Consider the following 24,903-nt stretch of genomic DNA (forward strand, 5'->3'; position numbering starts at 1 on the left):
CTAAGGATTCTACGAATAGACAGTTATCAGTTTGTTAGTATTCGACAAACAAGCTCCAATGAGGCTCTGACTGCACTCAAGTGAGTGTGACTCATAGAAGATAACAGATGGACCCCGGCTGATAATACCTCATGTGTTATTCTTTTATTGTGAAACAAAAAGTTTCACTTTCCCCAAACTTTTTTTATGCTGGTTCACTCCGACAGATCTTTCCCCTGTTCTCACGTTGTCCCCACGGGGACGGTGAACGCCGCCTGACAAGCACAAGGTTGCGTCGCGCTCCTAAACGGAGAGTCAGGTGAGCTCAAGAGGCGCGAGACCCGCCCAAGCCTGTCGCCGCAGTGATGTCACTGTTACCACAGCGACACAGGCCAGAAGCGTTGCCAAGCCCAGCAGGTGTGTGAAGGGGCTGCTTGTACTGTTACCATACCCACTCGCCCTCCTCGACTCCCCCTTTTTGAAATGCCACCACCCTCCTCTCCCACCGTCCTCAGCCCCTCTCATCACCCCGTGCCATTTCCCTCAGAGCTGACTGCCATCTGTGCTCTGAGAAATGCTCCCCATTTGTTTCTTCTCTGGATCTCTCATCCACATTTCTTCTTCTTTGCGCTCTTTCTTGCAGGATGCTGCCGGGGGGGGTTCTCAAACCCTTTCATGTCACAGTCCCCCAAATAAGCCCACATTAGTCCCCAGACCCCCCCCCCCTTTGATACGATTTCATCCAAGGCAGCCATATGGGAGGATCTGTGTTGATTTACTATTGAATTTCAGAAGTGACTACACTGTATGTGGAGGGCTGAAAACTCATACTTATACATTCTGTAACTGGGGTCATTTCAGCTGAATTGAATTATACTGAATTTTTGATTCGTTAGGGGCCTCCCTGGAACCACTTCTAGAACCCTGGGGATCCCAAAACCCCACTTAGAAATCCACTGCAGCTGTGTGTAGAGAGCAAGAGACAAACAGAGCCAGAGGGAGAGAGAGAGAGAAAGAGAGAGAGAGAGTTGCAACCTAAAACTAATGTTCTTTTCCTCCAAAAGGCTAAATGTAATAATAAGTCCTCAGGCTCTTCTCTGCAGCTGTCAGAGAGATCAAGTTACAGCCCCACATGAGCAAGCGCGGCGAGTGAGTGTGTATGTGTGTTTGTGCAGCAGTGTGTCTTTGTGTGTGTCCGCCGAGTGTACTTATCACACACTGAACTGCCATCTGCATATGTCTATATAACCCATTTGGCTGTGTCAAATAACCGATGGCATGAAGAGCAAAGGGGATCATTACAAATCATACATTTACTACCACCTTATCTTGTCTTTATACCATTTTATCCACAACCTCTTCCTACTCCTCATCATCATTTTATCCATATTTCTTTATCTACCATCCTTATCCTGGTTATGTTCATCTTATCCTTACTTTATCTTATCTTGTTTTCTTATCTTCTTTATTCTTATAATTATTTCTATCTTCCTCCTTCCTTATCTTTATCCTTATCTATCTTACCCTTGTGTTAATCCTTATCCTACTTCAGTTATTCTTATCTTTTTTTTTTTTTTCTTCACCCTTATCTTATCTTGGGAGTGTAAAAGGGGTGTAAATAACATTCTTGGTATAAGTCACTCATATATAATTGGAAAGCTTTTCTGTCAATTCAAACAATCCACCTGTGATCAAAATCAAGTAAATGTGATGAAACGCACTACAAGTCTGGCTGTGGTGTTTGTGGTGGCTGGTCCCTTAGGAGTCAGAGGAGGTCGTCCCACCTGTTTTTGACAGGCAAAAAGGAGATCATAATATCTATATTTATATATTAATATTTGAAATATAAGATGTATATATATATATTAAAATTATATAAATATAAAAAATTCTCCTCTTTGGAAAAAAACATTAAAATGCTTCAACAGCAACACCAGAAAAGAGGGGAAGTGTGTGAAGTGGTGGGGGACAGGAGGACGGGCTCCTGCTATCCTCCATTTCTTTTTACGTTACTCTGTTATTGGCTAAAACGTGTTAAATGATGCTCCAACGGACGACGTCCTCCTTAACCAATCGCAGATTAGAAATTCTAGCGCCAAAATTGCAAACTAATTTTAAGCACATCACTACAAAAAATTCATTTTAGTTAGAGCTTTTCAAACTGTCCACATTTCAGAACTACATTTCGCTCTTTTTAAATTGAGCAGTAGCTAGCTACTTGTGTTAGTCAACAACAGGTAGCATGTTGTAGCCGCCCTGTAGGAGTGGATTCAGTCTGGGGGGCGCGGCAGTCGCAGGACACCGGAGCTCTGGTCTGGCACAGCTTCGGGCCTCTATGCCTAAGCTGTCCAAGCTGGACCCAAAGCACGACTATAGAGGCGGGTGGCTGCCCCACGTGCTGCTGCAGTCCACTCATGATGGATCCCGGTATGAGTGGACTGCTGCACAGGCTGCACAGCATGGAGGATGTTAATGCTGTATGTAAGATACTGGAGGCTGAGTCACCCTTGTTGCATAGACATGACGCCAAAGGTTGGCATTCATCCTGTCCTCCAATTTTTCTTTTTTTAAGTCAACAGCCACTAATGCAGTAAGCTTGGATTTGCCAACCACAACTTAATAAAAAGCAAAACTGACGTTGATGAAAATATCGTTCTTTTATCAGGTATTTGATCATAACCCAAAATATTGGTCGAGTTAGAGTTTTTGACCAGATCTTTGTAGTAGATGAAAAGTTAAGGGATTACCAACAATTCATCGTGTAGGAGAAATAGACATGTGCACCAATTTCCATGGCAATCCATCCAGTGGTTGCCATGAAGCAATGTCAGCAATATGGTGGCGTTGGAGAAGGTCAAGGGATCACCATAGTCAGTGGGGTACATCATCTAGGAACCATGGATATCTGTACCAGATTTCATGGTACTCCATCCAACAGTTGTTGAAATATTTCAGCTTGGACCAAAGTGACAGATTGACCGACTGACCTATGGACCTGTCTACCAACGATGCTGCCGTTCCTAGAGCCGCGCTGCTAGAATAGACTAAAGCAGAAAACCTACAAATGTCGCACATTGGAAAAAATTTGCTCCTTTTATTTTCTTTTTAATCAAAATGGCAATTTCTCCTCATAAGCACATATCCATCCATCTTATATCTTACCTTATACAGATGTCTATAGTGTGTGTATGACATTGGCATTCCACAGGCACAAAAAAAAGAGAGAAGATCCACAGTGAAAGCTGCCTATTGAATATCATACGGTGTACTGGGCCAAGTAAACATCAGAATTATGAGATCCCTTCCACTTACTGTAACCCTGTTCCTTAAGGACAGACAGCCTCATTCAAGTGCTGTCACTTCCATTCCATTTATTCCTCTGATCCCTTCTGTAACGGCCGGTTAAATAGCCAGTAATGCCTTTTAGCCTGTTAGTACTGGATGCTAGTGAGCCCAGACAGACCGGGATGGACATATGGAGGGAGTCTGGCAACAGACTCACAGTTCTGATGCCAGCTCCTCAGAAACATTCATACACACGCACCAGCACGCACACACACACACACACACCTACACAAACACACATATCTACACTCCCTCCTCTCTGTTGTCCAGAGCTCTGAGCCGTCCCCACTTCCTGCTGTCCGATTATCTCAGAACCTGCTCCGCATGAGCATCGTGGGAATTTTGGAGCCTCCTCGGTTTCCCATCATCCATCTCGGCCAAGGGCAGGCATCCAGGACGAAGGCTGGACCGCTCTCCGTACTCGCAAATGCCCACCCACAGAGAGGGAGGATGGGACGGCAGATAAAGGCGAAAGCAGCGAGCACAAAGCTTTGTTCAAAGAACAGTCCAGCACGGATCACTTCCCTCCCTCACATCTTAGTCTCTCTGTCTTCTGCCTCGCACGGGTATGTGTCAGCTCGTTTTGTGTGTGTTGTCTGGTGCCTGTGCTGACAGCTGGCCTGTAAATCCTTTCCAAGAGTCACAGGTTGAGTTCTGTGTGAAACAGAGAAGTATTATTGAGCGGCCAGAATGGCAATGAGACCGCTTGCTGTCTTTATTTTTTATTATATCAGCGTGCAAATGCAGAGACTTTATGCGACGTAATCTGTTGTTGCATAAAGTGGTCATTATTGACAGTGGCTGTTATTGGAGCCTTTGCATTGAAATATGTATTTTAATTCATTGAAATTAGAATTATGCAGCATTTTAACATCAATAGATCTTGGCCTTGTAAATTTGAAATTATTCTATTTACATTTTTTAAATTAGACCACTGTGTTGAGTACTGGCAGCCGCTACAGTGCATTTCACATTTAAGGTCATTGGATCTGATTTGGAGGGGAGTTTGATGAAGTGCCCAGAGTGACAGCACAAAGCATGTGCGAGTGGAGCTTAAGCTTTTCTGGCAATGGTGGAAACAGCGGAACTAGAGGAGGGCCTCCGCCATCTTTGTACTGTTCAATTAAGTCAGCCTAGGATCAATGAGGCAAACGGGTTCATGGGAAATGGACAAATAGCAATACCACAATTACCACCAGATGAAGGCAATGAATCAGTTTTAGAATTATATTTACATGAAGGAAATCACGACTTTACAAAAGCATGTGGATGTTAAAAAATACGTAGCACCCAGATTCAGTGTTTAGCATCAATCTTTAAGAAATGAGGGACAGCTGCGCCTCATGCTTCTGTTGGGATATTTTTGTGGGTTCAGTAAGAGAGATAGCGCACCTACATCACAGTGCATACACGACATTAGGGTTGGTTGTAGTTCTGAAAAATTGGTCAAATAAATTGTTGAGTTGAAATGAGTTGAGTTGCAACGGAAATTTGCAGGATTTTCCAAAAAGTTTTCTTGCTTCTCTCTGCAATCATAGTATATTGAGTATCATTGTAAATTGCATATCTTTGGGCTTTAGAGTGATGCACAGGCATCATCTTGGGCTCTCACGGCTTGTGAAGGGCCTTTTTTCACAATTTCTTCACATTGTATTGACCAAAAGATAAAAAGAAAAAAAAAAAAACTCGACCTATGCTATGTGTCAGCCCAATTTTCAACTATACATACTTCAAATGGTGCTCATAAAGGATCATATGCTCATGATGACTAATGTAGAGGGACCTATACCATCTGAGGGTATGTCAATTTACTTTAAATAAAGTGAGACAATGACACTGTTTTAATTGTTGTGATTCGCTGTGTGTGCGTTTTACAACTATCAGTCCTTGCTCCAAGACAACATTCTCATGATGACAGAGAAAGGTGTGTATCTGTATCAGTCCCACCCCCACGTGTGTGTGTGTGTGTGTGTGTGTGTGTGTGTGTGTGTGTGTGTGTGCGTGCGCACGAGCTCAGCTGAGACGTTGAGGTGCCAAAAATGGCAATTCTCATTGCGCTTTGTCATCAATTATTTTGCAAGACAGGGGACATCCTAATTAGATGGGCTACTTCTGAAAAGACTGGAAACTTGTGCAATAAGCATTAAGAAGTCCACTGAAAGCACTGCATCTTCCACATTCATGGGATACATGGATAAACCAAGGCATGAACACACACACACACACACACACACAGCAGGTGCCCTGACCTAACCACTTCATATCCTGGTGGAAAGCCCTGTAAGTGAAGAATTTCTGTGCAGTGCTCCATCTTGAATGGACTTTAATCTTAGCATTGTGTCCCATCATCGCTCCATCCAGCTGTTGTCTAATCTTTCTCTCCCAGAGAGCAGCAGCAGGTGGATCTGTTCCTTTGTAAATAATGAATGCTCTAGGATACTGTCAGGCTGTACCAACCTTTTATATACACTTTTTCCATTGATGTTAATTTGACGTGACTTGACCTGCAGATAACCTGTCAACCACCTGTCATTGACAGCAAATGAAATCCACTCTGGTCTTATTGTGTGAGTGAGAGGTGGGAGGCAGAGAGAAGTGGGCATCCTGACCTCTCCTAGAGCTCTGGGAAGGTTAGAGAGCAGCAGGAGCCCACAGAACATGCATGAATGCACTCCAAGTCACATACACACAGAAAAACATGCACACACAACATACAATATCATTTGCCTGGACATCCCCAGACACTCCGGTTTGTCATTGGTGCTGTGATTCTATGCAGTCATCCACTTCTCTATGCAACACACGTCGGGTCATGTCCTATATTAATGGAGGTGGAATCATGGACGGACAGAATAAGAAAAGCGACTGGAAGCAGCATCGTCATCGAGCACAAGTCATCCAAGAAATCAAAACAAACAGCTAATGTAAGCTCCCGCTGAGCACTATGTTAAGGCTGCGCGAGGCAACTCTGACAGCCCCCAGTGGCAGTGCGATGTATTGGTTTTAATTTTCCAAAGCCTAAAGAGCTGCCCAAAAATTATGCAACACGATACTGAGCTGTTGGCTGACACAGTTTCTTCTCTATGCGCTGGTGGGGAGAGAGATGGTGAAGAGGTTCAGCCTTCATGAATACTACAGCTCACTCTGGATGTAAAAATCTATCCCTTTTAAATGTCAGCTTTAATTTGCCAAATTCACATTAAAGCACTGTTACCCTTTCATAGTAAAACATTAAAGCCACTATATGTAGAATTTGAGAAATTCTCGCTTGGATCTCCCTAATGGAAAGAAACACAGACTGCAGCTATTTGCTCATGGATTGCCTCTTTTTTTTTTTGCAGACAAGAACTTCACAAAAGTGTCCATAATAATATCCATTAATATCTGCTTTCTAGGCTTCGGACGAATGTACAAATAACTTATTTCATCACTAGGTGTCACATGTGACTCGCTCCTGATGAGCATAATGAGAGGCCATGAAGGCGCCGCAAGCAGGACCGCTGAACAACCATTCAATATCACTTTTCTTCCTCTAAAGTTTGACATGAACATGAAAAAGAAAATTGAGATGGCAGAATTAGGCTCACAGGAGTAATGGGCAGGAAAGAGGAAGTTAGCAGCACCCAGGTGGGCTTTGTGTTTAGCCTTGGAGGCCAACGGGGCTAATGTTAGCATCTGTCATGTGTACACGGCGTCTCAAGTGTTCGAATGTTTAAATTCAATGTAACAGAGGATTTCATGGGATAAAACCTGAAAATCAAAAACATTGAATTGAAAAGTGTAACACTACAGATGCTTTGCTCAAACTATTGGATCCGTTAATTGCCTAGACAAACATAATAGTGTTAATCACGTTGGTATATTGCTCATTACTAATGCACTACAAGTTGCATTGAGTGCCGTCATCCTCTGGGTCCCCACAATCATTCAGAGGACAGTATACACTTCAGCTCAATTACTTTTGCACGCCAAGCCGTTTAACCACAAATATGAGATGCATACCGCCACATAGCAGAGCAGAAACCTCAATGTTTTTAAATCATCACATGGGATGCTCTCCTTTGTTGTTGTAGCTCTGATTCATAAACTTGCTCTGATATGATCATTCATTTTGGCAAATAAAAACCTGTCTGGTGCAGCTTTTATATGAAGCTTGTTATTCTGCGATGTTGGTTTTCTTCATCTTTTCCTCTCTGTTCACTCACTAGTCTTTGACAATAGTGATAGTGTTGTAATTTTAATGAGATTAAAGCTTTATCAAGAGCGCACGTTAGGCCAAATACTCTTTAAATTAGGTCTATTCTGAGTGGATAATGATGAAATTGATTTGGAGTGCGTAGGTGGACGTGTAACACTGAAGCATCTGGCTTTACTGAATATTTCATTATTAGAAAGTGGATTGCTATCGTGTGAAAACATTTCTTAGCACAGACACCTAGCATAACATAAGTTTGAAAAAGAACACAAACTACTAATGTGTCACTGAATGTGTTGCTGACAAAGTTTGATGCGTTATAATCAAGGGTTTGACGGCTAAATCAATCCATCTTTATGTGAGGCTCATTAATTAAACCTAATATCAGACTTTTACCTGTATTTTTAGATATAATTTATTTCAAAATAAAAATAAATAACCAAACTAATTAGCCACATCTCAAAAGTTAGCATCCCTATTTGAAGCTAGGAGGTGCATGTGCCCCCTTGTTGCCTTTTCTTTTTTCTCTCCTTGTGCTGTAAAATATGTACGGGTGGTGTTGTGCAGGTAGGCGTGTTATCACCTTTTCAAGGCCCAGTTGGGGGGGACCAGATATATCTGGGCTCAATTAGTTGCACTGTCACGGCAGGTTGGTGCGCTGGTGGCTTGATGGTCCTGGGTACAGGCAGCTCAGCTGTAAATCAGACTGTGTGTAATAGGCTTCGCAGTGGTCTCCAGGGCCGAGTATGTGTTTGCGTCTGCACATGCTCCTCTGTGTGTGTGTGTGTGTGTGTGTGTGTGTGTGAGGCGTGCCAGAGCACAGGACGATGGCTGTCCAGCATTTTATCGGCCGTTTGGTCATGATGGCGCAGGGTGGAATTGATGCAGGACTTTAATGGCGGCTGGTAATTTGTGTTAATGCTTTCAACCGGAGCCCTCTGAGACTTTCAACAAGGAATTTTATGCCTCCAAATGAGGGAAAGGTCACCGCCTGCTTTATTCCATCGACCAGACGGGATCAATGCGCTAATGTTCTCGCCGTAACTTTGTTGTTTCGCCTGGTTAGAAAATCAAAACCATATTTATGACGGTCATTTTTTCCGTCCCTCTTGGCTGGCTAGCGATCAGACACACGGTGCTCAGATGAAAGCTGCAAACGGACAAATCTTTATTCATGTTCCCGTCGTTTAAATTCCCAGCTTTGTCCCTTTGTGGGGATTTCTAAGCCCTGTCCCGCAAAATGTTTGAGTGCAGACTAACCAAAGAGCAACAATTTGGTTCAACTCGGGGGGGGATATTATCTCCGGCGAGCAGGGTGGTAGCCCTGGCAATCAAAGAGACGCCTTCTGCAGCCCAGAGAGGAGCAAAAGACACAGAGCAGGGAAATAATTAGATGACAGAGATCATCAAACAAATCAATAAAATGAAAGGGATCCTGTCTACATGGAGGGGGAGGAACAAATTGAATAAAACAGGAAGAGACCTCCTCATTTAAGAAAGTTCACACATCCAACAGTCAAGTATTGACTAGTATTAGCTGAACTGTAATTGGCTGCAGACAGCGAAGGAACCAGGTTGGAAAGTGATCCAGGCTACTGACCGTATTTTTCTATTTGTTCAGCCAGAACAAATGGCATCCATGCATTCATGTCTCGCCTCCTGTGCATGACGGCATAAAAGACGTCTCTTTCCTTCCAGCTGCTAACACATGGAACCCTAGCCTCTGTGGCCCAGGCACGGCTGCATCTCTGTACTCATAATTATGTGCAGCGTGTGAAGGATAGTGGTGGACGGGGGAATCTCCAGGGTGCACAGCTGATATAAAAATCAGCCTCATGGATGTAGTGGAAGGGGGGGGGCACTGACCCTGTGACCCGCCCAATCTTTCCCCTCCTTCATTCATGCTTTTCTCTCTCTTTTCCTCTACATTTTCCATGCCGTTATTCATTGGTTCTTTGTCAACATGTCTCTCTGCTACTCTCATCACTATCCTCTACACCTCCACTCCACCTTCAGGTCCTTCTTTTCTCCCGATGGCTCAACTACAGTGGATTTCAGCTGATGTGGGTTTTGCCAAGGTCCCCAAAACTGTGTAATTAACTAATTATTATCACAGGAGGGTGTAAGCCTGAAGGGGATCGTGCATTTTGCTTGGTGTGTGTGTGTGTGTGTGTGTGTGACTGTCTATGCGTCATTAATCTCACACTACTACACCGACCAGCCCAACATGTTTTCTACACATGTACCTGGAACAACCTTATGATGATTCACATTTTTTTAATTTAAAAGTTGGTTTTATAAATAACAATAAATAATATAATAAAACCTGTGGCCGGCCACATTTTGGCCTTTATTGTGATTTGGTCTTGTTTTGAACCAGAGCATCTTCATATTAATTCCATACCCAATGTTTTATGATCCACTAAACCTGTTTCTGTTATCTTCGCCTCCTTGACTGTAAGTGAGCCAGCTGTTGTCAAAGTCTGTTAACCATCAAACAGTGTTTCCCATAGCGGTGTCCTCAGCAGTTGGGTTCAGGTTTAGGAGTGATTATGGCTGTATATTGCAGAGATCGCACAGCAGCGATTTCTTCTCTACCGAGAGCACTTTTCCAGTTATTTCTAGTTATTAATAAACCTCTTAATAGATAAGTGCAGTATTTGGGGTAAAGAGTCAAAGTAATATGTGTTACATCATTTTATTGCATTAATAATGTACTATTATTACATTTAGTCATACACTATGACTAGAAATGCACCAACTAAGCCAACCTGGAGCCGTGGTGCACCGCAAAGGAGGAAATGGCGACGCGAGGGCCAGCCAGAAATTTTATTCGTTCAAGAATAGTCTTCTGCTAGCATTGGATGCTGTTGGCCTCCATTAACTTTTGCCCTAAGTGCACCTTGTGCTAATACTTTGCTCAATGTCTCCTCTACTTCCCTGTCGGTTAACTATCAGACAAAAACCCAGAATTACCTCATGAGCCCTAATTAATCAGAGCGGAATAATTGATCAAAGATTTCTACGAATCATTCCAACAATCACAGAATGTTAGCGATTTTCTCGCCCCAAGTTCTCCACAGAATTTTCACTTTGAACTCCAAGTCAAACTTAACTTAGAAATCATCTAAAAAAACAAAAAAAAACAATGATACCTTCACAGAACTGCAAAACTATACCAATGAGTTTGTCATCAAATGTTTGAGATGGATGAATCAGGGAGGACAAACAGACTAGAGAGCACAGCCAGTTGGTATCAAGTTTCTAATGAATGAATGGATTAGCCTGAAATGGCCTAACCTGTCTCAAAGACTTTTTCAGCAGAGGCAAATACTTCAAGCACCGCACTTTCTCTGCATTAATACACATCTCAAGCAAATCCAACAGTTGACATGGTTACCACTTTCCTGCTTTTAAGGTCTCCATTTGATTTCATTGCATTCATTGCATTTCCATGTGTTGAATGAGTCCTTGAATACATGATAAGTGCCCGCAAGAATCTCAAGAAACGGCTCTGATATATTGCCAAAGTGCCATTTAGTTTGAGAGAAGGGTAAATGATATGTGACACATGCACAGCACTAGTAACCATCTTTAATGCAACGGAATGAATCTTCATTCTAACTACTTTGCCTAAGAAGCTGACTCAAACTCTCCCGCAGATTAATTTCGTCGGTCTGGAATCTTATTTAAAAATAAAAGGAATATTCACAACATATACTCAAGGTGTGGTCAAGGAGGGAAGTCCGTCGTCTGGGGCAATAACACCATTTATGTGAGAGCTGTGAAGTAGTTTGAGCGATCCAAAACTGACTGAGAATCCAGAACGCATCTTCAAGTCACCCAGCAACTCTTGAAACCAAACAACCGCCTCAGAGAAAATATATTATTTCCTCCTTGTTGACAAAAAAACACAAAAAAATAAATCACATTACAATTCAAATGTGTTCATTTAAAGAGGCCTTTTTAAAAACATCTCCGAGGCATACAGCACTGCACAGTTCTTGGCTGTGGCAGGAAATGATAAATAATAAAAGGAGCCTTACTTCATTAGAGGGTGACATTATTTTGAGAACAGATATTGCGCTATGAGACAGAGTGTACAATAACACAATAACAACCATCACCCGCCACCACCACCGCTGCTGCCACCGCCGCCTCCCACCTCAGCCTCTTGCTGTTGACAACCTTGGATTGGATATCTTGTAGAGTGCACCGGAGTGAGCACTGTGCACAATACAGTGCCGCAGTCACAATAACACAAAAAGATATTTCCCAATGTAGGCCATAATTATTTCTCCCTGCGTAATTTAATCCGCCGAGTGCATATTCAATTCCGATCCGGGTTTCTTGGTGCGCTGCGAGGTGCTCGGCGCGATTGTCTCTGAAATTGGATTATGATAACCTGTCACCGCTTTAATTCCATAAGATATTAGAGGCGGTGGTGGTGGAGCAGAGGAGTGGAGTGTATTGAAAAGGATGGCGGTGAGGGTGTGTGTGTGTGTGTGTGTCTGTGTGGTGGTGGTGGTGGTGGGGGGGTTCCCCACATTGAGAGAGAGATGTGTTTAATGCATGTTTCATTCTGTGTTTCCTCTGGGGGAGGAAACGGGAATAATGCATGTCTAGTCTGACCTCTCAACACACTTTTTTCCTGATCTCTGACATACCCTTTAAATATCCATTAACAGACACAGAGAGGGGAGTAAAGGAGGGTGGAGGTAGAGCTGGGGGCAGAGGGGAGGGTGGGATGCTGATGGAGGCTTCAGGCCCAAGGATACTCATTTCTGCTCGTTATGGACTGCTGAGAGGGGGAAGATCTCTCGGCGTCTCTCCTTTGTTGTCTGACTAATGGACGAGGCCAAATGGGCTTCTTCTTCTTCTTCTGCGTCTGCTACAGTTTTAATCATCTCCAGCAGAAATCCTTGTGTTGATCTGCAGTATTCGCTGCAGAGTTAAAGGGCCAGTACACCTAAAATAATAATTATTATTTTTTACTCTGGCCAACGGTGTCAAGCCATTCAAATAGATTTTAGCGTACGTGTCAAGATACTGAGATATCTGCTTCAAAAAATTCTGCCCCCTCCTCTTAGAAATGGAGGTTAATGGAAAAGTTAGTTTGAAGTGTCTAAGTGAGATGTATTTTAAATTAAACGTGCCTTGCAGTGCCTCAATATCTCCCAATCTCAGCATATGTAAACATGTAAAACTGGCAGTGTTAGGCCAAACACACCAGTAGGGATAACATTCCTCTGTCTGTCTGCTGTGCAATCAGAGGCACCCAAGTCCTTTGCATGCTCAGCAGCTGCCATTTGGGTTCTGGTTCTCCTCTGTGAGGGGAGTATGGACTACCCCTGGCAGGTAACTGCAATCCACTTCGGTTGGATAAGACACATCTCTGTTTGGCCTTTGTGCCTGCTGTGCTTCCTCAACTGGACACAAACGCGAGGCTGACATTAAGCGTCCTCATCGGCCTGGCCCTCTGCTTCCCCTCTCCCATCAAATACAAGCAGGCAAACACATGTCTCTTGTCCTCATCTACCTTTTTAAAATGTAGCAGGGTTTTGCAGGGTATGGAGTCAAACTCCACCTACAAATATCAGTGAGCAAAGTTTCAGATCACTGACCTTGGAGTTTTCTATCTTTTTTTTAAATCTTTTTTTCTCTCCTTTCTTTTCCCTTGCTAAAGCTAAAGATGATGGTTCATTTAGATAATGCCTCAATCTTTCAGTGGACTCCCTCTTATCCAGCTTTGGATGGCACTTCCTGCAATCATATCCTTTGATTCTTTCTTTCCGCAAGCTGCTCTAGGTAAAAGCTCTGTTCAAATGAATTCAGATCTCAGCATATTACTGCAAGCACTTACATTTACTGTGTGAATTTGGCTGTACTCCTGCTTTTACAAGTGGAGAGCAATCAAATCAAGCCAATGACAAAGCAAGGCAACAAGACCTTGGTAGCTGCACCAGAGATAACATGAACTCTGAAAGGCCCTGAGATCAAAATGAAAGTCCATGGCAACCACCATTTCCCCCTGCTGACACCGACTTGCAAGCTGCACAAGGACATGCAGCATGTCACTGGCTCAAGGTGGCAAAAAGGACTTTGGAAATTATACATATGTAGTCTCTTTACAACCCCAAGGATTGTCATTGTCACCAACACTACATCCATGTCTTTCTACAATATATTTTCCCAGCTCATGCATCAGCCCCTAGTGGTTGGTAGAAGACATGGCAAGGTCTACTGATGACATATTAATTCTGCATTTACGTAGCTCCTCTGCATCCAACACGCTGCGCACGCTGGTTATAATTTAAGCTCTTCCTTCGTGCCTTTCATCGTGTATACAGTAGATCATACGCAAAAAATTCACACCACAGTGTTTAACACTTCAGAAACTCCCTCTGAATGTACACCCACGATATATTTTTGTGTGAGGCATGAGGCTGAAGGAAAAGAATGAGGTGATGTCTCCCTTGATTTACTCTAAGCGACGCAATGGAACACAACTGACTTCAAAAGGAGCCATTAGTTGTCACCGGCTATTTTTTGCCTTCAAACGAAACATACTACTATCTCACTCCCAGTGGTATAGTTTAGAGGAGGAGGCCCCACGCGTGGAGCGTGGCGTCTCAGTGGAAGCCTGCTTGGCTTGCCTGCCTCTTTAAACTCATAGAGGAGAGACGGATCGTGACAGACACTATGATCCACATCAGTTAGCATTAGATCAAGCCAGCACAAAAAAAAAAAAAACATGTGCTAGATGTCTCATGTTTGGTTCAGCGCTGTCAAGAAGATGTGAGGTTTCCATTTAGAAACCTGCCTCTGAAGGCTATTTATAGCTCAGCATCTTCCAGCAATAGGTCACAGATGACAATGACCATGAATGCTACAGATTTGCTCCGACATTGCATATTCATTTAGTAAAAAGCCTGCAGTTTTGCCTTATCTGCATAGAAATATTTTTCTCATGATATGATCCTATCTAGGCATCAGTTAAAGTGGCAGACTTAAATCAACCCATTAATTTAGGTGCTATTTGATTTGACTAACTGCTTCTTTAAATCTGCATCACAGTTAATGATACATTTGTGCTTAATTTGTTGGGGGACTAAGTTGAGTTGTGTTAAGAGGCCTGCAGGCCTAATGGTCTGTGCTTACCTATGCTTTAATGTGCTCCGAGTAAATCCCATTTCCATCAGGCCCCTCTAATCAAAGACAGAGCTAAATGGATGCATGATAAATAGACTCTTCACTCGTTGCACACTGACTAAAGTGGACCTAATGGCAGACTGCTCCAAAAACAGAGACGTTTCTCCCTCGAACCAACATTTTGAAGCCATCAGGCTGCGTGTCTCTTTTTCTCTCTGGATGTCGCTCTGTTCCTCAGAAACTAAAGCAGCTTTGTTTCAGACGAGCCCCGTTATTGCAGGGCCATACAGAGGCCACAAAGGCACAGACTTTCATGATGCCAACGGTCACGGAAGATTAAAAAGCATCTTTGTGTCTTCTTTTTCTTCGTCATGGCAGATGCATCGCAAAGGTGGGGAGGGGGGGGGTGGGCAAGGAAAAAGGGGACTGTTTTCTTCAGAGCGCAGATTCAGAAGTTGGCACCACTTCGACTCCGCCGAGTCCTCTCCCTCACAAGGCCCTTTCTCTCCGTTTGATGTCTGTGTCAGTGTCTTTCCGTCTCTCTTGTCTTTCTCTAATTTAATAATCCCGCTTTGAACTTTATCGTGCAAAGGCCTGACTTTGTTGGCTGAGCAGGCAGGCAGGCGAGGCGTCACTCACAGCGAAGCGTTAGGGTGTGGGGTGCGGGGTGACAAACGCATCCATCCTTGTGCTTTGCTGTGAAGAGAGTGTGGGGACTCCCTGTGGTTCAAGCCACCTGCAGCTGGTGTCAAACATAAATCGCTGGTGTTGAGAATGATCACTGTTGTCCTCACAGTATGTTACATACCAATCAAGCAGCCGACTCGGACCAGGTTCCTCACAACTCCGTTGTCATGGAGAGCTTCAGAAGCTTTTTCATCCGTGCTACAATAAAACTGTGGGATAAATACTATTATTTCTAATGATGTTATGTTAAAATGATAAAGTCTACAGATACTGAGAAGTTTGAGTGGTATTCGCCGTTTGGATCTGGTTGGCATTATGCAAGATTTGAACATTCCTAACTGTGGTGTCACCCGTTGATAGCATCAGATAGCAAGGCACACTACTGCAGCTATTCCAACACTGCTACAAATGTTTTACATTTGTCCCCTCTCCCCGATCAGGATTATTTGTGAAGTTACAATCACATAAAATTCTATACACACTTTAAGCTCAGAATCTAATACATCTCAAAGAGTGTAGTCATTTAATTGAATAGTAAATAGTGTTTGTAATATGATTACATCTGAAGTTACGCTTAACAGACTGAGAGGCTAAAAGGAGGTGGCCAGGTGACTTTGAATAAATGCTAATATTGCCGTATTGTTTCTGCTGGATGTGAACGAGGCAACACTTCACGAATTATTCTAGCGTAACAACGTAAAAGGTGGTAATGTGTGGGTGTTATGTTCACAGCTTGTTCCAAGAGGCCGAGTTACTGCAGGATTTTAAGTTGAGATGTGTTGATGTTTTAAGTAAATCACACCGCCTTTCAAATTCTTTTCATAAGATTTTGCTTGGAGAAAAAAAAAACAAAATCTGGAAAAACTGGAGTTTGCCTAATTTGACACCACCACCAGGAGTCACCGAAGGAATGTTTTTAAAATTCTGGATGTAGGGGCTTCAAAAAAAATTGTTGACTGCTACACCAAAAGCATTCACTAAGGTATTCAGAAGCTGTGGATTTGATAGGAATATATGATAGAATGCAACCAAACCCAGCCATACATACTGACTCTGTGCAGTTCCAAGTCAGCTGAACACCGTTTCTCTGTGCAGTATTCAGCGCTCTTTGGAACACCAGCCTGGGGTTATTTCAGGGGCAGCAGGGCACCTTGTGTGAATACAGCCAATCAGACAGATCTGTGCTGAGGTGTGTGATGGCTCTGGCTCGATCCATGACCTTTTATGAATGTGTGTGCGTGTGTGTGTGTGTGCGCGCGCACATATGTGTGTGCATGCAAACGCTGTGTCTACCACAGAGCATGTACTTCGCCGAAAGGGCCAAAGATGAAAGGAACTTGATCAGAGACAAGAGGTTGGAAAAAAAAAAAAATGAAAAAGTTGGAGTCAGGTAAAAGAGACTTTCCTTTATGAAGCGGAGAGGAAAAGGCGGTGTGACAAGGGAGCAGGCGTGTAATAAAAGAAACTGGGAGGAAGACACAAAAGTCAAAGACAGAAGGGTTCAGAGCCTCAATAGCTCTAAAAGGTGCAGCTTTCTTCTCCAAATGTATAATTTCAGAATGAACTGTGCTAACATTACACACTGAGCCTCAGTGCACTCTTCAACTCATTTCTAAGTGCATTTTTAATCATTTTTGATCATCCCTAATGCTTTTGTTGTGTCACTCACTAGCCAAAAGCATCTTTGTGGGAAATCAGAGTGAATCATTACCGAGTCCATTACTCAGGATTAGATCTTGGAAAAAAAAAAAAAAATCTAGAACATTTACATTTTGCGTAAAAATCAACAGAAGCGGTGTACGCTGTGTTCTTCAGTGGTGCTGTGAAATACCTCGGGTACATCTTTCATTCCAGTCACTTCGAAGGAAAGGCAGTCTCTCAGTAAAAACTGTTGTATGCAAATAACAACGAGCCAAAGATAAAAACACACCTCGATTTTGATGGCATTGCCCGACTCAAACAAACTTATCAGGCTCTCAAAACTCCCTCCACTGACATGAGTGATAAGTGTCACTGACTCACTGCTGCAGAGATGATTAGTTCTGAATTTGGAGCAAAATGATCTCATCTCCATACATTCCTCTATACAGACTTCAGTGCTGTAACTGAGGGCAAGTTCATAGAATGTTGGAAAGAAAAAAAAAAACTGCTGCTGCTACATTTTGAACTTCTTTCTGATGGTTCATCATTAGCTCTGTCAAAGTTCTGTATCAGAAGTCTGTTGGCCTTGTTTTTCCTCGCTTTGCGGCTTTAGTGTGGCTCTCTGACCAAAACTACTGCTTGGACTTTATTTCAAACTTTAAATGGTGTAGAATTGTCCACTGCGCTTAAGCAGTCACACACTTTAATCAGTTCTGTGCTGTCACAGAAAACAATCTTGGCATCTGAGGCTGTGAACTATCACATATGTGGGCCCCTTAACAGACATATGTATGAAAACCCAACCCCAATTACAAGGATAGTGAAGCGTCACACTGGCAGTTAAATTTAGAAGTAATTCAGGCTGTAGTAGTGCATCCTCTCATTTCAAACATGAATATGAAATAAATATCTGTAAAGCTGTTCCAACGGACCATGAAATACAAACAAGGTCAATTATTTTTGATAATGAACTTTTAACTGGGCTACACAGGGCGGCAAACCAGGGAGAGAAAAAAAAACTTTCATTGTAATGAATGGGCCAAAAGCGAGTCTCACGCTGCATCGACGGACTCCACCCGTAATGTATTTATATTGCTTTTCCACTTGCAAAATGGGTGCCAAACTCGCCTAGCAGCGGCAATGGCAAACAGCTGCACTTGACAAATAACAAAAACAGTACGTGAGCAAGATCAGAACACCATTAAACAAAAGTGAAAGCAGAGGGTTAGGACCAGGGGGAGACGATCAGAACGCTGCTCCGATGTAAACAAAAACACAGCATGAAAAAGACCCAATTCCACCTGGATACATATGGAGGCATCAGAAGCATATGGCTCCTAAACTGCAGCAAGCCCTCTGAAAGTGCTATATATGTGCAATATATACATGTACAACAATGCGTTAAATAGGGGTTAATTAAACCAATCAAAGACAAATATTGTGGCCTGATTAATGGATATTGAGGCTCGCATTAGTCTGCTCGCCGCCGAGTGCATTCTCAAAAACATGAAACTGTTTAAGACATTGAGCATCAAATCATAACTATCAAAAAGATAACACATGTGGTAACCCGTTAAATTGTTTTGAACCGTCTGCAGCATGCCATATACTCAGCAGTCATCTAGTAAGCAGAACTGATCGTAACAGGCAGCGCGATTCAACACACAGCGAGAGTTGACGCCTTGAGGTAAATGAAAGGTGATGGGAGTGTGTATAGATTGTTTTGTCAGAGCGGAGATTCTGCAGATTCTCTGTAACGGGTGCCACGTTCGTTCTCCTTCCTCAGTCAGGTTGACGTGTCGGAGACCCGACTGTGAAATAAGTTCAACAGCGAGATTAACAGAGATATACCGGCAGGTGGGGAAGGAGACATAAATACAGAGAGGAAGACAAGGAGGGGGAACCTTGAGCGAGTCGGTAACGCTGACGGCGGGAGAGGTTTGATTCCCACTGAGGCAGATGTTGTCCTGTAACTGTTAAGATAATGATGAACAGGAAAAAGGAAGAAAGGGGGGAAAAAAAGAGGTCAGATAGATCTAGCTTGACATTCAACCTGATCGCACCTACACCACACCTTTTTTTAATCTTTGGTGGTACAAACCTTCAGTTTTTGTATCGGTTCAGGATTGTGCTGCCTTATTAGCAGAGAACTACGAGCTTGTAGAGAACAAAATGAAAACGGTGTGATTGGTTTGTGATCTACTAACCCACTGGGTAAGGTGTGGTTACCTTAAGGCAGCTAAACCTGCTGGGTTAAGCTTGTGAAAAGATTAATGGCTCAAAGAAAACCACCACTGCATGTTAGTAAAAGACGGCAGCATTCAGTGCTTGAGTGTCTGACCTCCAACCTCTCTGTGTGGCTGTCTGTTGTGCTGTATGGATATCACACAAAAACACTCACTGTTTATGTTTGTCTCAATGATCGATGCTGCTCAAGGGAACAACTTCTTACGACCCCTAAACAAGAAGCCGATTTAATGGACAAAGATTCCGTCAAATTTTATTTTGTGAGCAACTCTCTTCTCGTCACAAGCAGATGGCACAATGCATGCGAGCTATGAGCCTATAAGACTAAGAATCTGGTTAAAAAGTAAAAGCTCTCCTTCTACATCTGGGTTAATTGTTTTCACTAGGGCTGTAATGAGCACAGTGGTGCAGTGGTTAGCACTAATGGCTCACAGGTTGGGCAGTTCTTCTGTGTGGAGTTTGCATGTTCTCCCCGTACTTGCGTGGGTTCTCCCCGGTACTGCGGCTTCCTCCCACAGTCCAAAGACATGCAGGTTTGGTTGACTGGCCACTCTGAATGGTTGTGTGTTGTGTCAGCCCTGTGATTGGCTGGTGACCACTCAAGGATGTACCTCGCTTTTTACCCAATGTCAGCTGCGATTGGCTCCAGCCCCTCCCTGCTACCCTTAAGGAACAGATTTATGAGGTCTCAGATAAGATATATAAGCATATAGATAATGGATGGATAGATGGATTATGTTCCAGAGGCCAAATTGGCATCTTTAAGTTGCTTCTTTTGTCTGACAAAAAGTTTAAGACAGAAACATATAATTGTTTTCAATTACATGCAGTACATTTTTACATTTGAGGAATAGGCACCTGGTGTTGTTGCCTGCCTGATGACTTACTCAGTGGTCAAACGATGAGCAAAACTGGCCATTTTTAATAGTTACACTAGTTTGAACAGGACTTAAATAATTGAATTTTACTGTGTCAAATGGCATTCATTTGACCACCCAAAACCACCACAGACTCCATGTTAGAGCAAATAAATCAATCAATAAATAAAATCCGAGATAAAAACGTTTCCACCAGGCATGAGCAAGCGTCGTGCACCATCTAGTAGCTCTGATGTAGCTGGATTACATTTCTACATGACAACTTAATGCGTCTCTAGTATGTGTAGTGAAATTGGATTTCCCCTTCCCTCTCAAAAGCAGACTGCCAGGCGCATCTCTTTCGCTTGTCATATTTACATGCTTTAAAACTGTCAGTAAACACCTTGTCTCGCTTGTTCCCTATCCTGAAGCATTTCTGACAAGGATGGTACAATTTGAGCTGTCTGCCACTTGTTGATTCAGTTTTTTGTTTCCATGGTGTCTAAAAGCTTTATCTTCTTCCTCCCCATCGGATCGCGCTAGTCGATAGCGAAGCGAGGCACAAAGGTGGTTTCGGAGTCATGTGACATGAACGATGAGGAGAGGACATCACATGAGATGAATCATGGGACTGTGATGACGGCAGTTGCACTCGTGCCCTGGAATGGGAGGGTTATTTCAAGCTCTGCCTTTAACCTTTCCCATGCAGGTGCTGAGATTTCTGACCTTTACACCGTGCAATTCCCCGCTGCCTTTGAGTGCTTCTGATAGTTATGGAGTGGAGCTCTCTAGTGTTTGTGTGTGTGTTGAAAATGCACTTTTATTGTTTACCAGCATGTACTTGTGTGTTTCAACTGTACCACCTCATGTGCGTATGTGTGTGCGCTGTTGGTTCTGTTGGTGCAGCAAAGCCATCCGGGCCTCGCGCAGGAAACTCGATTTGACACGAGCATAGTGAAGATTACCTGTGTCCAGACAGTTATTGCCTTACAGACAATAAGAACCGCCATCACTCACTTTTAAAGGTCAACGTGTTGAAACAAGAGGCTCCGCCAGGCCGGAAATAACCTTACAAAAGACCCACAGGGGAGAGAGAGGGGGGAGAGAGGGGTGGTGAAGGTGAGGAAAGACAGAGATAGAGAGATGGTGGGTGTCTAACCTCACCACAGCAGGCATCTATCTACTATCGCCTGACCTCTGACACGGCTTTACCTCCACCTGTGTCAGCAGACCTACATCCAGTGGTCAAGTCAAGAATTTCCCATCTTTTCTTTGAGTGCCTGATTTCTTAGACTAAAATTAAGCTAAGAATTAGACAGTTCCACTGACTAAAACAAAACAAAGGCTAAAATGTGACTTTAAACCAACTACAATTTTCAGTACGGCGTTAATGCTAAAAACTAAACAACAATGAAGCTGTAGGTGTACACACCAATCCTGATAGTGGCACTGGATATTGTACACCAGTTCTGTTGGCACTGGATATTGTACACCAGTTCTGTTGGCACTGGATATTGTACACCAGTTCTGTTGGCACTGGATATTGGGCTGATACTGATTCAAACAGCTGTATCAGGGATCAGTGACAATAGGGACAGTCCATGGTCCAATCTATTCATTTCAATTCTGTTTACATCTGCAAGCATGTACAACGTCACGCATCCACAGCGAAGTGATAGACTCACTGTGATCACACCTTTGAACAGAAAAACCTCCACACTACACCTGGATTACCTGACTGTGGTTTAAGCGTAATTTAAAGGTCCTTTTTTGTACTAAAAAGCTTATTCCATAAGAAAACGCTAACATTACTTAGCATGGCTCCAGATAAGTAGACAGGAAAATGCAAAGGGCTGGACAGTAGTGAATTGCTGGTAAAACCACCAAAAACCACCACAGAGAACCTCCTGTACCTGCAGCTGCAAATCATAAGGTCACCTATGTATCTGCATGTCTTTGACCAGAGCCAGCAGGGGGCTTCCAATGCCACCATGGAAAGCCACAGTATTTTATCCACTGGACCCATACGGGATCCACAAACCAACATTACAAAAACACGTGTTAAAATAATGCATAAAAACGATAATACAAGTAGTGCAAAAACAAATAATCAACCAAATTAAAGTCAAAAAGCTGCATTAAAAAGGTTTAAACTTGAATTGTAATTCATGTTCCTTTGTCATGATGTTTTTCCCTGCTGGCGCACAATTGTTTTTATCATAAACAACAAGTCAGTAAGTTCTTATCTGTATACATTTGTTTTACAAAGTTAGGGAGGCAATGTTTAAGTAAGCCTAATGTTGCCTTGCAGTCTCTTCCACACAGTGACATACAGCCTATCAATTAAACACCAGTATAAGATCGGTGATCAGAGAACACAAAGGAATCAGAATTGGTATCAGGACTCTCTCAGGATTCTCTCTAAGTTCATCACTGTCACCTACCCTGATACATTGTTATCATAAAAATAAGGCTGTTTTAAACTCAATAATATTTGTTGAGTGGGGCATCACACAGCTTTCCTAACCCAGTTCCTATATTTTGTACAGTGAATTGGAGGAAGTCAACATCTCTGGAGGGTTAGTAACTGTTAGGGCAGGGAGGTTTGGCCAGACTTTGGACAGCCTCTCTATATTCCCAGGATGAACAAAATACTTAAAGCACAAATGCAATTTTCACCCAACAAGAAAACAACTAAAAACAGGCCGTCATCCTCAAACTGCACAATTCTGCTGCAATAGAGAGAAAACTATAGTTTGTTTTTAAACTCCGCTTGCTCATTAACTCAGACTTCTGGGTGTTATTTGTTTGTGTCACTCTACACTTCACTCATTTTCTACACTGTGCAACAGCAATGCTGGTTCCGCTGCTTAAATAAAGCCCAATGTGGCATTTCTGACAGCTAGCGTACCTGGAGCACAGCGGTTTACGATAAAAAATGGATTGGTAACAGATCCGCTCAAAATAGGCTCAAATAAGCAAAGAACAAAAGCAGACAATCAGTTTTGGACATAACAAATGTTTCTGTGGAGAAATACATGCGATCTTTATGCAAAATAAGAACATAATATATGAAAGAAAATAGAGTGTAAAATGTTAAGTGACAAATGTGGAATACTTAAAAAAAGGACAGGTGTCAGCAGTGTATTTACTGAAATAAAAGCAAGTGAACACACCAAATCATTTTACTATTAGATATTCTCCTTATTCTTTTACCACGGCTCCGACCAGCAGAGCGAGATCTGGGTTCGTACCAAAATACACAGATTCCTGCCCCTCCTGCTACCCTCCCACATATATACATGCACACACACACACACACACACACACACACAGATACACACTGCCATACAAAATCAATAAGTCTTTCAGCAGGCTGCTGTTGCGGCTTGAATGTGAATAAACAGACGTATATTTCAGCTGAGGATCGATGGGTGTCGACAGATGAATGGCATACAAAGACACCTCTGAACAGGACAGCGAGACCCGTGCGTGAGTGTGTGTGAGACGGAGAGGGAGAAAGTGAGTTCTCCTCCCCCTCTCTCTCTCTTTTACGGTTGCTCAGTGTCTCTCTCCTTCCTGTGTCTAACTGCTCTTTCATTCTCGGAGGATCGATAGGTGTGATGGATTGGTGACAGGTACCGCACACTGGAGACACGCGCTATCAAACAACACTTCCTATTCACACCCATTTCAATCACTCTCCGCCAGTCAGAACTTGTTTTCCCACGCCGTTGAGGCCACTGCCCTGCTTCACACTCTGCGATCGGCCACTTGATTTCTACCTCCGACACAAACATGTACACACACACTCGCACCTCACGCTCACAAAAAGGTTGAACCCCTGACATTTGAGTGTGTTTTTGTGAAGTTCGCCAAGCTGTGTGTCTGTCTATCAGAGGACGGCAGTGACTTTTCAGACAATGGCCTGCCTGCGCTAATCGATTTTATCTGTGGCGCCGGGCGACAGTGGCGCAAAGGTCCAGGTTTACAGCTGTGGACTCCTCGCTGTCTTCCACACAAACAAACACACACACACACACACACACACACACACAATGACAAGACAGGTATTTCATATGCACGAGATTTATAGATGCCTGGGTTTGACTGATGTGCATTTCTGAAAGCACAGGCAGTGTGTTGATATTTAGCATAGTCTTGCAATTTAATGATTTAAAGATAGGAAGAAATAGGATAGTTTGACATTATGGGAAATGCATCTATTCACCAATCTGTCAGAGAATAAGAATGTTCCATATTTACATATAACCAGTCTGGTAACCATAAGGATACAGCCAGGTGCCTTTCTATCTTTAGATCTCGTTTGGTTACGTTGATTGTACAGATGCAACTAGCTGGCACTCCCCAAGAAATCTGTTTTTTGAAATCAATCTGGATATTAAGTGCGTCTTTTTGGCCCCAATTCCCACATCTGGCTGCATGTGGTGATAGTTCTCATATTCCAACCGCTGACTGATTTCTGGATTAATCAATACATTGTTTGGTCTCTGATGTGTTGAAGAAATTCCCACCTTAATTTGCGATACTGTAGCTCAGAGAGTCGTCTTCCCACTGCTTGTCCTGTCCAAAGATTAGTCCCAATCCTAAAAAAGAAACCAGATTTATTACTGCAATTCATGACAAAGAAAAGCATCAAATCAGCACACACACTCTTAAATTACTGTTGATTGGCTAACCGATCACTAATGCAAGCATTTCAACTCTAAATCACATATTTACAAATGCAGCCACTGAGAATTGCCAGCGGATTTTCACCGGGCCACGTTTGGGTACTTG

Source organism: Pempheris klunzingeri, chromosome 22 (genome assembly GCF_042242105.1).
Source record: "Pempheris klunzingeri isolate RE-2024b chromosome 22, fPemKlu1.hap1, whole genome shotgun sequence".
Classification (NCBI taxonomy): domain Eukaryota; kingdom Metazoa; phylum Chordata; class Actinopteri; order Acropomatiformes; family Pempheridae; genus Pempheris; species Pempheris klunzingeri.